Consider the following 13,816-nt stretch of genomic DNA (forward strand, 5'->3'; position numbering starts at 1 on the left):
TAATTTTGAATATGTCAAAATTGAAAAACAATGACATGTTGTAGGTACAGTGCTCCCTTACATTTACCTTTACCCACAATCAACAGATTTTCATTTTTACCTCTGTCACATGAAGTTTACTGAAAGTGGAATTAACTCAGCCTGTATGCATTGTCTCTTAGCGCTTTCTCGCATTTCTAACCACATAAATTCACATATCATCAGTTTAAGTGGAGAGTGGAAATCTGCAGATCTGATGTTCATAAGGGTGCTGTATGATGATGTCTCTTTCAGGCCTATGAAAGTACATTAATGAATATTAGGCAAAGTGGGAACGATATTTGAAATTCTTAACAATGCCGGATATAATTACTGACCGAAATGACAATATGATGCCCTAACATGTCTTGCCAGGTAGGGATATAATCTGATGAAATGGAGGTCTCTGGCTGAACGTGGATCTATTTGCTCCTGTTTGTTCTATTTTAGAGAGGGAACTTGAATATGTGTTGAAAACAGAATAGGGAGGACAAGTTGAGAATAATAATAAAAAAAAACAATAGCTGTTCACTAGATGGCAGTAAAAAATAAGGCTCCATTGCTGATAAGTTGCAGTACATGGTACAGGAGTGGTTTGGTATTTGTCTGTTTGTCTGATGCATTCTCCCCAATTTGCTGTTAATTAAAAAAAATAATTCCTCAGGGCAAACTCTTTAATTTTCTCTCTCCCTTCTTTATTTTTTAACACTTTTTTTTCTGATATTGCCTCCTCCCTGAGTTTGCATTCTAGATTTGATATTGCCTACGGGCTGTCTGGCTGATTACTGTTTCTGAGTTATGATCATGTTAGCTTTGTTTCTGACAAGACGGAGACCAGTAGGATTCAGCCAATAAACCCTGATGAAGCCTGCCAGACTGTTTTGATACCTATTCTTTTTTTTTATTATGTGTTTTCAAAAAGAACTATCATCTTTTCTAAGGAGATGCCTTGGATCTTTTTGGATGTACTTTGCTCTATACAAACTGCCTTACTTTCAGTGTCCCATCCAATACAGGGATCCTCCTTGATTTACAAATCTTCAGAACTCATAGAACCATGTCATTTACATTCAGTCATTTATTCAAGTTTCATGTTACTCAAAATCTGTCTTCAGTCCAAGTGAAAAAGTTAAAAAAAACTGAATTCTATTTCAAGCTATTTAAATATCATGTTATGTTATATCAATCTAGAAAATAACTCATTTTCATATCATGCTTTCCAAATTAATGGTGGTCTAAAAATAAAATTAGATGCTGCGTAAATTACTTTATTACTGTAATCACATTTAGTTTTTTTTTTTTAGAAAGACCTCATACTTATCAGTGGAAACATACTGTATGTGCATCATCAACAAAAAGTGCACTACCCTTTACTGCCATACTTACAAAATATTTGACTTCTGGCATTCTTAGGGAAACGGAAATACTGAAAAAAAAAATTGATTTTTTGTTTGCATTTGTTTAACCTGAAAAAACATGCAGACGTGTTTCAGTGTTTTTTCAGCCCTGAGTAGGGTCTTCTCTCAGGCTGTCGGTACAACTTCATTTGGGTTTTAATAGCTGGACAGTGAGAAGCTACTGCTCACAGAGATTTAAGTGAGGAACATTAACTGAAATTGTAAAAGTGAAAAGTGAGGGGGATTTCTAAAAATTGACGCTTTATTAATCCTCTGGTGGAAAACTGTGGTTGCCTCTGGTTCTTGTTTCAACGATAATACAGGCAAAACCCTTGAGGACGTGTGTGTATGTGTGTGTGTGTGTGTGTGCTGTAAAATCTTTACTGCCTCCAAAGAGAAGCACTTCAGTGTGATATATGGTTATGGCATTAAAACTGAAAGGACTGTGTGTGTGTGCATTATGTGCATGTACTATATCTAAACCATATATACATAAACATAAGAACACACACTCTCTCTCAAACACACACACACACACACACCTATTCATGTAAACATGCCCCCAACTAGCTAACAATATGTGGTGTGAGGAGAGCCTATACTAGATTGTTTTTTTTAAAGTCTGCCTGGCAGAAGAGGGTGAGGATAGGCTGACGTCCAAACCAATATAGGAGAAATACGGTATATACTCTCCCGGTCCAATGCTTTTAAAGAAATTACAAAGCAGAGGAGTGCTGTGAAAGGGTAAAAAGGGTTGTTAAAACATGACCAGACTTAAATAGTACACCAACATCAGATGGGCCAGGGTCAGGAAGGAGTTGTGTCTTAGTAAATGATAATTAAAGTCAAATGGAGATGGAAAGAATCATTTTACTGCCGAAACAAACGGTCTGCAAGCTGTATTGGTGTCAGTGGCTTTGTAGCAGTAACAGCCCCAAGCACTTCTAAAAGTGCAACTTGATGTCTGAACAAAAATAATGCAAAAATGTAATTCGTATGATAGTTTTTGACCAGGAATTGACAACTTTGCCCCGAGTCTAACAGGACAAAGTTGTCCTGGTACATTTGATTGTGTTTTGATGACTTTTTCTACTTGTTACTCTAGCTACCTTGTGTTAATCTGAGGTCACCCACCACTGTACCATAAACACATGTGATTTTCATATTATGGTCTGCAGGCCTATAGAACAGGCAACAATTGGTGACTCTAAAATGCCCGTAGGTGTCAATGTGAGTGTGACTGGTTGTCTCTATGTGTCAGCCCTGTGATGGACTGGCGAGCTGTCCAAGGTGTACCCCGACTCTCACCCAGTGTCAACTGGGATCGGCTCCAGCCCCCCTTTGACCCTCAGGGATAAGTGGGTATAGCTAATGCATGGATGGATATACATATATATATATAAGTGATATGTATTACCTAACGCATCAAGAAACATTAACTAACTGCTAACTACCAAACATGGATGTGAAGAATGAAGGCTGAAAACTATTCAAAAAATGACCCTTACATTGTGTGTTTCCTCCAGGGTGAGAAACGCCAATGTAACTGTGTTTGTTTACTAGAAAAATCCACCGGGTGCCTTTAACATGCTAAACTCAAAGAGTCTTACATGGTGTCTTTGAGGCACTCCGCCATTCATGCTATTTCCCATTTTAAGGTGTAATGTACATTTAGTGGATAGCTGCTGGGACTCTGGTAGAGAGAGATAGTAATTCCCTGACCTCCACTGTGTTTGTGTCTCACCATTTTGTCACCTTTTCATCTGAGACAGCTGAGGCCTGGGATTGTCAAATAACCAGTTGAGGGAGGTTGGTTGACCTGGAGAAATGGAATCATGTGACAGAGAAAATACAGTTTTTTGGGACCACGTGCCTGTCTCTCTGTCTCTGTCTGCGTGTCTCCCTCTAAGTCACTCAGACGCTCATGAAAATACATACACAGACCCACAGATGTGCATTGACACTTACACATATACGCACAAGGACTCAGACAGGAGCAAAGACTCGCACACATACATTCACACAGTATATGTGAATATATTTCCACATTAGTATTTATGCAGTGTCACTTTGGAAGCAGCTTCCATTGATAAAATTTAAATGACTTCTAATAAATTCATAACATCCTTTCAAATATTTTGATGTACATCGAGGGGAAGTTGAAGACGAATCGAGCACACTCTGTAATGGCCCCATAAAGTCCCATCACCTACACCTGAATAACCCAAAAGTGATCCCATGAATACTGATGGCTCATATCAGGAAAGCAGGTGGTTGCAGTCCAAATATTGATTTGATTTCACGATCTACTGATTAGAGGTAAATATTGTGATTAGTAAGACTGACGTGAGCCTATTTACTGTCCATCCTGGGATTCTGCTTTGTGGACTCAACCTCTGCAGATCACATGGGAAATCCGACTGTCAAGTGCAGTCGAGTTTTATGAAAGCCATGCAGGTAGAATCAATGACGCATCTGTGCTGCCTGGGATTTATTGATGATGTCATTTGTCTCTTCTGCGAAATCTGAAAGAGAACACACGCAGCGCATCAAAAGCACTTCCATCCTGGTTTGTGCTTAGGAAATATGCCTGTACTTTATTGTTACACAAAGAACCAGGCTTGTTCTTGTGCTAGTACTTATGGTCAATCAGAAAGGGATATATGGAAAAATGCCTCAAGTTTAAAATAAAATAAACATAAAGGTAAATTACATCTCCTATGAAGTTTTAGTTCCCAGGCAACAGAGCAAGATGAATAATGGCTATACCATTTTCTTGCGTGTGTGGAATAGGCCAGTGATGCGGCATCAACAATTTCACATCAGAGCGGGAAGGTGGGAGATAGAGAGGAGCCCTATAGCCAGTGTCTTGGATGTGATGCAGAGAAAAAGAGAGAGAGAGAGAGAGAGCAGGTCTGTGTGCAGCGTCTCATAAGCTGTTAAAAACCTGTTTAGAGGCATTAAACTATTCATCTTCACCAACATGATTTGTCCCTAGGAATGAAGTGACCCTGGGCTGTTGTCCTTTTACAGTAAATAAATGATGAGACTTAGCACATCACCAAAACATCACGTTTCCATTCTCTGATTAGGACAAGCATGCATTAAATAGTTCAGGTGTGACTGCGTCTCCCAGCATGCTCTTTCCCATCCGGATTGTGGTGTGCTAATCTTCCGGCCTCTGTGGGGAGCAGGCATTGGCATTTCATGGCAGATAGTACTGTGGGGAAAGTGAACAGATGAAAGAAGAGAGAGAGAAGGCGAGCAACCGTATGAGAACAGCCATGGAAAATGGAAAGAAACTAAATGACAATAATCAGTAAAGTGAAGATGCCAATCAGGAGCAGTGCACGCTTGTCATGTGCTTGTTATTACTGTGAGAGGGTAATATGCTCAAAAAAAGCAGGAGGTGCTTGTGGTTTACAGCCCTGCAGCGACTTCTGTCCATAGAAAAGGCTCCTCAGAGGCTAAGTAGGCTCCTAACTTTGTCATGTTCATGCAAATCCATACTGAGTCCAGATGCGCTTTATACTGTTTATTAAAAAACAAAAAAGCACTGACCAGAAATTGTTAGACGGGAGTACTTAAAGAACGACGCGACGTTCAACAGAAAATATCGCAGCCCTATTTATTCTCTTTGTCTGCAATCCCACCATATATGTGAACAGATGAATAATGTGAAACCATACCAGAAATGGGAGTAACCAAAAAGAACGTGTGCAGCCTAAACAAATTATAAACAACACAGGCTAAATACACATTTTGGCTCCTAGTAGCCCTATGAGCACGGTCTGCAAAGGAGGTCCACCTTTATGATGACATGGGAGTTTCAGTCGGTGATGGGCTGAAAAAGCTCAAGCTATATTTCTGGTATTCATGCTCGGTTTCGTCAAGGGAAAAGGTGAAGTTTGTATCCATATAAGTGAAGCCTTCACTACACAGGCCCTAAATTGGAGTAAAAAAGCCTGTCAATGCATTTTCATTCATGCTAGTATTTGGTGTTTTTACTTCCACAAATAGCTTCCAAGAAGATGGTAAGGGCCCACCTTTTTCTGCAAAATGCATACCTAATCCTAAAATGTGACTCATCATAAAGTAAGAAGTCTACTATTTATAAAAACTCTGTTTCTGAGCTTGATTTCAAGGTACTGGGTGCAGGATTTAAGTCTCCACATTAAAACGCAGAGTGAAAGGCACACTTCACTTACATTCGTTCTGATTCAGACTTGTCTCTCAATCCTATGTAGGCCCTAATCTGAACAGTAACGGTCAAATCATTGAACTGTGTTTAAATGAATCTTCTTAAAGGAGTAGTTCGACATTTTGGAAAATACGCTGCACTAGAAATCTTCAATTAAATAAAAGTGTCAGTCCATACTTCTGAGTTCAAAACACCTTTATTGCATGCATGCATGCATGCACAGGGGGGCGTACATCAATGCAAGCTTCAAAGAATAAAGGAGTGAACAGGAACGTATATACTTCTCTGATCCTTGTGGGACTCCTCTCCCATATGTAAAAGGACAAACAGGTATTCATACACACAATGAAAAAAACGTGTAGTTTCTCGATTTTGAATCAGTCCTTGATAAAACAACTCCCTGAGCCTTCTCCATGAGAAAACAGGTGGTTTCTGCTTTTGCTGAGGTTTCCTTGGCTGCTGGCATTCCACTCTCTCTTACTTCAGTTACATAGTGTAATACACGGTCTAACAAGTCTATTCATGCTGTTGACATACACAGATTGGCGGCAGCATTAAAGCCAGTTACCTGTAGGGCTTTGCTGTAGGGCTGCAGTGTGAACTTAGCTGTGATGTTTACATGTTTTGGGGACATGAAATAAGCCTCAGGACAGTCCACAGAATATTGTTTGTCACTGAAAAAGGATATATGCATACAGACAGTATTTCAGTATTATTACTCGGTTCTTTGTCTGTTGTCTACAGGTTATTCTAAACAATCAGTTATAATCATTATCTAACCATTTCACTGTCTCACAGTTTGAAACAAATTCAGAGTCAGAGGTCAGAAATTAGTATGTGTAATGTGTCATCCTACTTGGTTTAATTATTCCCAATGTTTCTTTATCTACACTGTGATGAATTGCTCTCTTATCTCCCTTCATAAAAAGCAGGGACCATGTGTCATACTTTGAATGTGCTCTGTGTTTAAATTGGTGAGATGTTGATAATTACACTACACTACATGCAGGATTAATTGAATTGGGTTTGCACGGTGGGAAGGCAAAAATATTACGCATCTCTCGTTCTCTCTGGTAGAATCAGGGCACAGTTTGTGTCAATCATTGATTCCCCATTGATTGTGAGGCTCAGCAGTAGACGAAGACAGTTGAAGAACTGCACCACACTGAAATATTCACCTTCTCCTTCCCTTGCAGCTGCCGCCTTCACCATATCCTCCCGGTGATTTATGAAGGTAAATTTTCCAATGCTGTTTGATTCCTGAGGGCGAGGAGCTGACCGGTCTTTCCCAAACATATAATCAAACGTATGCAAGTCAGACTAATTGGATACACTTGTACATTTGGGACATTTGTGATGTTATGCCTTTAAATCAAGTGAGAACAATCATCCTGTGCCTGTCAAGCTGGCCTTCAGCTGACTAAACGGCTCCCAGAGGGCAGTGGGACCACCATGAAAAAATCAAGAGTGGGGCTGGTGTGAGACAATGTGCAAGTGCTTGACCTTCTATAGACTTTGATATTAGGGCATAATTCTTCGTATTACGTTTGCCAGTGGATAACAAATGGGCTGAAGGAAGATGATTTTATCAGGACTCCAGGCAACATTGCAGATTTTCTCTCAGCAGGTCAGTTTAGATACACCACAAGATGCTGAGAAAATCTGCAGGAGTGAGTTTAAAGGCCAAGGCTCGATACTCTCCCAAGCCACATGGTGTCTCACCATGCAGATAATTCAGTTTGATGTGCTGAGGTTTTAAAATAGCCATCTTAAAGCCATTAAAGCTTTATGCCACCACTCCAGTGGAATGAAGGCTTTTAATTGTCTGTCTCTGAAATATTTTACAGAGATCAAGATTTAGAGAAATGTTTGAACAAAAGTGCTAGAGTCATTACTGAGGCAGTATACTCCATCAGAAGTGCTTGACAGACTGCTGAATAACTATGCGGAGGTGAGAAACTAAGCAGAGCTTTCTTTTCGAGCCTAAGCCAACCCTTACTATCTGTGTTTTATTTCCTTTCAGGCACAGGAAGTTACCTGACAAACGGTATTTGATGTCAGAATGGCAGTTCTCAAAAGGAGATCTGAATGGGTGACTTGTCAGATTGATATGCATCTTTTCCTTTCCTTTTCTGCTCTGCAATCAGACTATAATGGCATTTCTCTGCCCCAAAACTGAGCTTTTCCAAAATGGCCTCCAGAGTGTGTACACCTGAAAACACTGGCTTACTGTTTCAGTGTATACAGGGCAAACAGAGCTTTTCCAAAGCAACGACTTGAACCAGCCCAGTGAGGGTAGGCAGCTGTGTGGCAATAAAGTTGAGACAACCTTTAGTCGCCTCTAACTTTCACTGTCATCACCCATTTAAAATGCAAAATATAGCAAAATACACAGCAGAGTTGTTGTCATTAACCTGGATTTATGTTGATTTATTCAGATGTTGTCCAGACCATAAACCCTTGTTAGCTGGGCTGCCTGTCTCACTCCTTACCAAATGTTGGCGGTGATGCAGTTTTGTTGTTTACCAAGCGAAAAGGGAAGAACAGATTTAACTGTTTCTATGTTCTTCCGTTCTTTCACTTTGGACACTGGGCTCTACAAAAACAACCTAAAAAAGCTAATGTGGATGCAAATTATTTTCACACCAACATTTTTTCAAATCTAACTTAGACTACCAGGAGACTTGGCAGGCTGAAAGTGAACCACAGGAGCTCTCCTCCTTCTCATCAACTGCTGCTAAAAATGGCACATGGAGCACTGACCACCTTGTTGCTTCAGTGGAGCAGCTCTGGAAAATTCCCAGGTGTCAGATATGTGTTTATAACCCTCTCTCCCAACCTGCCACAATGCTTTAATAAAGTTCTTACCATAAATAAAAAACATTTCTTAATCAGTCTGACAAGCTGTTACTGTGAAATTTTAATTGTTAATTTGTGGGTGTTTTTCTTGCCTTCCTCTTAACCTCATCCTCCTTGTGTTCACCTCCTTCTTGCTGCCTGTATCCTTCATTATCATAGTGTTTTGCAGATACACATTGTGCTCCTGTTATTAATTAAAGAATATTGCACTCCTCCCTCTTGACATTTAAGCAGGCTTTGTGAAAGCAAAATCATTATCCATCACTTTCCCCTTCCCTCCCTTCCTTTTCACTCAGCCTATCCTCAAAACTTGTGAGAGGTTTTTATTATCTTCATCTTTTTGGGACTCTATCTTATTTTGAGTGGGAGACTCTTTACGGCATGGCCAACAGTCACATCGTGTACTCTGACTGAGTTATAGGTGAGAGATTGGCCTCCCACCATGAAATGAGGCAGCCCACTTTTGTCTGGTATCATGGAGCAACACATACAGTAATTGTGTCCCTGATAAATGATTACTTGGACAGAACTCAATTCTTACACATTTGGTGATTTTTTTTTTGTTTGGCAAATAACAACAATGGAAAAAGTCCTAGCCCAGGATATTTTAGCATCAATCTTTGTCTTTGTGTTACAAAGTAGTTTGCATAAGGCAAACCTTTTCTTTTATTTTTGATTCAGGCTTATACCTTAATCCAAAAACTGCTCACAATAGGCAAAAGTCACCTTTAAGTGTTTGTCTATATGCTGGATATCATTACTAAATTTGGCAAGCAGCTGAATGTCAGAGAGATCAGTCTCTGCTTTGATGAGAAGAACAATTGCTTCGCAAAAGATGCAGGTGAAGCTAATAATGATAGATGTTAAGCCTAGTTGTTAGTTCATTTTGACAAAATTCTTCTCCAGGCCTCCATTTCTGTCTGACTCCAATTATCACCTAAGTCCGACTCACAGCCCATCCAGTGACATTAGCTAAGAACCAGGGCTCTTAGATATAATCTCACAATCAAGAGATTTGCTCTGCAGCATATTATATCTTCATTTCTGCAAGTCGTTACATGTTATCTACCACTCTTTTACTCTCAAAAGCTGAACACTGGCAGTCAATGCAAATCCATTTTTAATCATATGATTTTTCCTGATATTGCTGACTTGTGTGTGGTTTCCTGGCTTTCCTGGTTTTCCTGAGATAAAATTGCACTGAAAACCCGTCAGTTAAAATAATATGCTTAAAACTGCATTGAACAATATTTTTTAATATCAGAGGGGTTGGCGGATGACTCCACAGCTGATTGTTTTGGTTTGATGGACGCAACTTCACCGTTTTGGTTCAGTGTTTCTGCTCTAGACGCAGCAGGCAGGAGTTTTCGGTGGAAAAGCTCTGATAAACCCACTGTGCACTACCTTGGAAGGCACCAAACGGCACACAGACAAAGATAGCAACTGGCTGGTGAACATAGTGGAGCATTTAGCACCTTAACAGCCAGTTATATCCATCAGGGGTTTGTAAAGACTACAACAGGGCTAAAAGGAGAGTGAATATTGGACTTACATTAGTTGGTTTGTCAGAAAGATGACTCCAAAATAAAAGCTAATGTTGCTTTGTGTCTGCTAGATGTGCAGAAATTCAACTGTTTGCTAATGTAGCTCGATGTAACTGAGTACAGCCGGACACCACTGATACTGGCTTGCGCTTTCGTTTTCTAGGCTCAGACACAGTACTCTATGAAAGAGCAACAAGTTATTTTAGCACAATGGCTAGCTAGCTTGTTTGCCAAGTGCACTATTTCACGTGAGCAATAGCACGGAAAAATGCGTTACATCCACTTGACACATCTCATAGTGGCTTTAAAATAAGTTGCAGTATAGTATGGCAGCATAGCCACGAATTGCTACAGTATTGCGAACAAATATACAGACACATCTGTCATGAACTAGTAAGTTTTCATAGCTACCACTAGCATTTACCCACTGAAAGAGGGGGTGCCTGTGGGCCATTAAACTTACACTACCAGATTCATGGCAAGTGGAAAAAAGCACTGCACAAACCCTGTTACTAACACATTTGCCACATCAACTTTATGAGGTGAAAATGGATCAGTATTGTGTTTTCAGCTTGTTGTGTTACATTCTGACTCACTAAAAACAGACACGTCCAATAGCATCAATGATGGCTCCATTTAGCTGTTCCACTTTTAGGTCTCTGGTTATGTACATGCTAGTTCATTTGAAGGCTTAACAGTGAGCTGTACATGAAGTATTGGACTGTATTGAATCTTTCCTTGACAGCTGTACAGTCTTGTGCTGCTCCTCCTAAGGCACTGCACTAGTGATTTGAGAAAGGATGCAGTCAATCAAGGAGTCCATCAGTCCATCAGTCCAGCTCAATAACAACCATCCTCCTCCTCTCACTATATAGGATATAAAGAGCACGTCTACCTCAAGCTTCAGCCACATCATGAACATATAAACAATCCTGTCTATTTTATCTTTGTTAGATGTGTGCCAATGTGTAAGATAATTCCACGTACTTCCAATTTGGTTCCATCTGTTCTGCTTTGTTAACAAGAAAAAAATATTTCTTGAGAAATATAATATTTCAGAGCAGATACTATACTAAATGAAAGAGGAAGGCTTCCAATTTAGTTTTTTTTGGGGGGGGTCCTTCTCTGCCTCCACATTATACTCTAGCATTAAATGTTTCATTTAGCCATGCAAAACTTTTTAAATTACTATAGCTCCTAACTTCTGCTTAAGAAAGAAAAAACAAGGCAAACAACACCACACTTAAGAACACTCAACACACAGAAACCCAGATGAAAAACTCTTATTCCCATTTCCCTTTGAACTGCGCTAAATTACTTGCAGGGATGGATAGTGCAATGTGTCCGCCCACAGACTCAACAACCAAATCCATCCCCAGTCATACAGGAGCCAAGTGTTGTTAGGCTTTGTGCTGCTGCATTTCTGTGTGGTTTGGATTTGGATTAGCTGGGGCTTTCACTCTCCATCACTCAACTTATGTTAGCCCCTAGACCTCAAGTCAATTGCATTGACATTTCCAGCGTTCTGTGTGCTTCAGTACTGCCTTCGGGTGAGTGCAGATGCAATTAACAGGCACCTAATTTCATCGCCTCTGTGACCTTCTCTTGAAACATGCACTGCAAGGATTTGCACATCTTGAAAAGTCCTCAATTTTTAGAGCAACATTTGATGGGAAAGTGCATATAGATGAGCTTTTTTAAATTTTTTTAAACAAAATTTGCCTTGTGTGAAGTCCCGCCCAACTTCCTTGATCATGTTTTCTTTGTATCAAATCATTCATTGTTTCCTGTTTTACTTTGTTACTTACTTCTCCTCTCATTTCAGTTCCTTCACTTCCTGCCCTTGTGTTTCCAGCCTGTGTGATTGCCTGCTCCGCCCTGATTTGTTTCACCTGTCCCACATTACCCTTCGCTCCCTACTGTATTTAGTCTGTGTGTTCCCCTGTCTTTGTACCCAGTGTCAAGCGTTCCAGCCTTTTTCCCAGAGTTAGATCTTCTGGTTTTTCTGATCTCTGCCCTGTTTTATGTTGATCTTGCCTTTGTCTTCTCCCTGCCTGTTTTGTCTCCCTGCCTGTTTTGTCTGCTTCTGTACCTGTGTACCAAACTGTTTGCAAGTAAAGAGGAGGTTCTGTCTCTGAGTTGTGCTATTGAGTTTTTTGCCTGTTTGCTCCAGTTGTTATACCTTGAAGTGAAAAAAGCTCAGTTTGGAGCGACCACACTTGAGTTGTAACTTTTTACTTAGCTATGAAAGAAAATGATGAAATCAAACCAAATGAAACAAACCAGAAAGGTGGAAAACAGGGGAAAGACTGTCATGGACAAACTGTTGTACTGTATGGGGTGATCAGGCAGTTAGATCCTGCCAGGAGAAATTGTCCAGAGGGTTCAAACAACTGTACCAGCCTCATTCAGGTGAAAAGTAAGCATCCAACAAATAATACTGGCTTTTTAAAAACCATTACACTGATCTTTCCCTTCCTTGCCTTTTTAGTTTTAGCTACTGAGTGCTACCAGAGCCCTAACCATATTATACAATAGTTGCTATGGACTAGCAACGGGTAAGATACTATAAGAAAAAATAATTCAAAAATCCTGTGTTTTGTAGAACATCCTTGTTCAGCCTAGTGGTATGATTGGTCATGGAGGTGTCTCCTCAAATAACAGAATAACTACTGGCAGACATTGGTATATAGTTCATTTTAGGATTAAAATATCACAATTGTACATGATGAGTAAAAATATTACCTTGCTGGCTAATATCTTTTGGTTATTTGTCAGTTATAATCGGAGTTATTACTCTTTATGCTTCTACTTTCTTCTGTATGTTTTAGTGCTACTAGTCCTACACGCTTGCAACCAGAAAAATGGTTCCAAAGTTGAAATGTTAAGCATGTTTAGCAGATCTGTGATATGACTTCTGTGATGATATCTTTAATGGTTGATTTTATTTCATTATTGTTATGATTTTTAAAAAGGAATGGGATCCTATGGGAGTACAGACTCCACTTTATTCTAACCTACTCAACTATAAAAGCTTACTGCTCTGACATACCTGCAGTCACGGATTCCATTCATGCTTTAAAATTACTCACAAGACTTTGATCTTTCAACGTTGTACTGTGCATTTGCTAAATAAGTTTAGTTTAGGAGATTTCTACCTCCAAAGTGAAGGGTTTTACAGCTTTTTGGGGATTTCATCAGTGTGTCATGTGACCACCTAAAGTGTAGAGCAGGGATTTTTGGAGAACAGAAAAAAGAATTCTACACTCCTCTTGGTCACACAGATTTATCTCTCTAAGCACATATTAGGCATCGAATGGTAGCCACAAGTCTCCTCTCTCTCATAATGTAAACATCTAACTGAATTGAGGTGTCACATTTGAGGTTTAAACCTTAATTGACAGGTAAATCACTGCTCTCATTCGCTCATTCGCTACAATAGAGCAGCTTGCCAATTCTTAAACTTAAAATATCTTCCTTTGTGTTACGAATGTGCAAACATACCATACAGTATATTCTCATGCTCTGCTACTCGAGTTCTACCTAAAAATCCCAAATTCACAGCTAAAGAGCTTTATTCTCAAGGCAAATGCACTTTTTCCTCAACAAAATGGGAAGTTGAGAAGTTCAGCAGTGGTTCATGTCAATGGCTCAGTGAATAGCCCTTCTGCCATGAGGATCAGTTATAGGGTGCAAGAGGTGCTGAGTTTGATCCCCAGCTTCGGTGAGAGAATGTTGTTTGGACACAACTTGTTTTCTGTCTTTCTAAATTTAACAATTGTCTACATGAATATCGG

This window comes from Xiphias gladius, chromosome 19 (assembly GCF_016859285.1).
Source record: "Xiphias gladius isolate SHS-SW01 ecotype Sanya breed wild chromosome 19, ASM1685928v1, whole genome shotgun sequence".
Lineage (NCBI taxonomy): Eukaryota > Metazoa > Chordata > Actinopteri > Istiophoriformes > Xiphiidae > Xiphias > Xiphias gladius.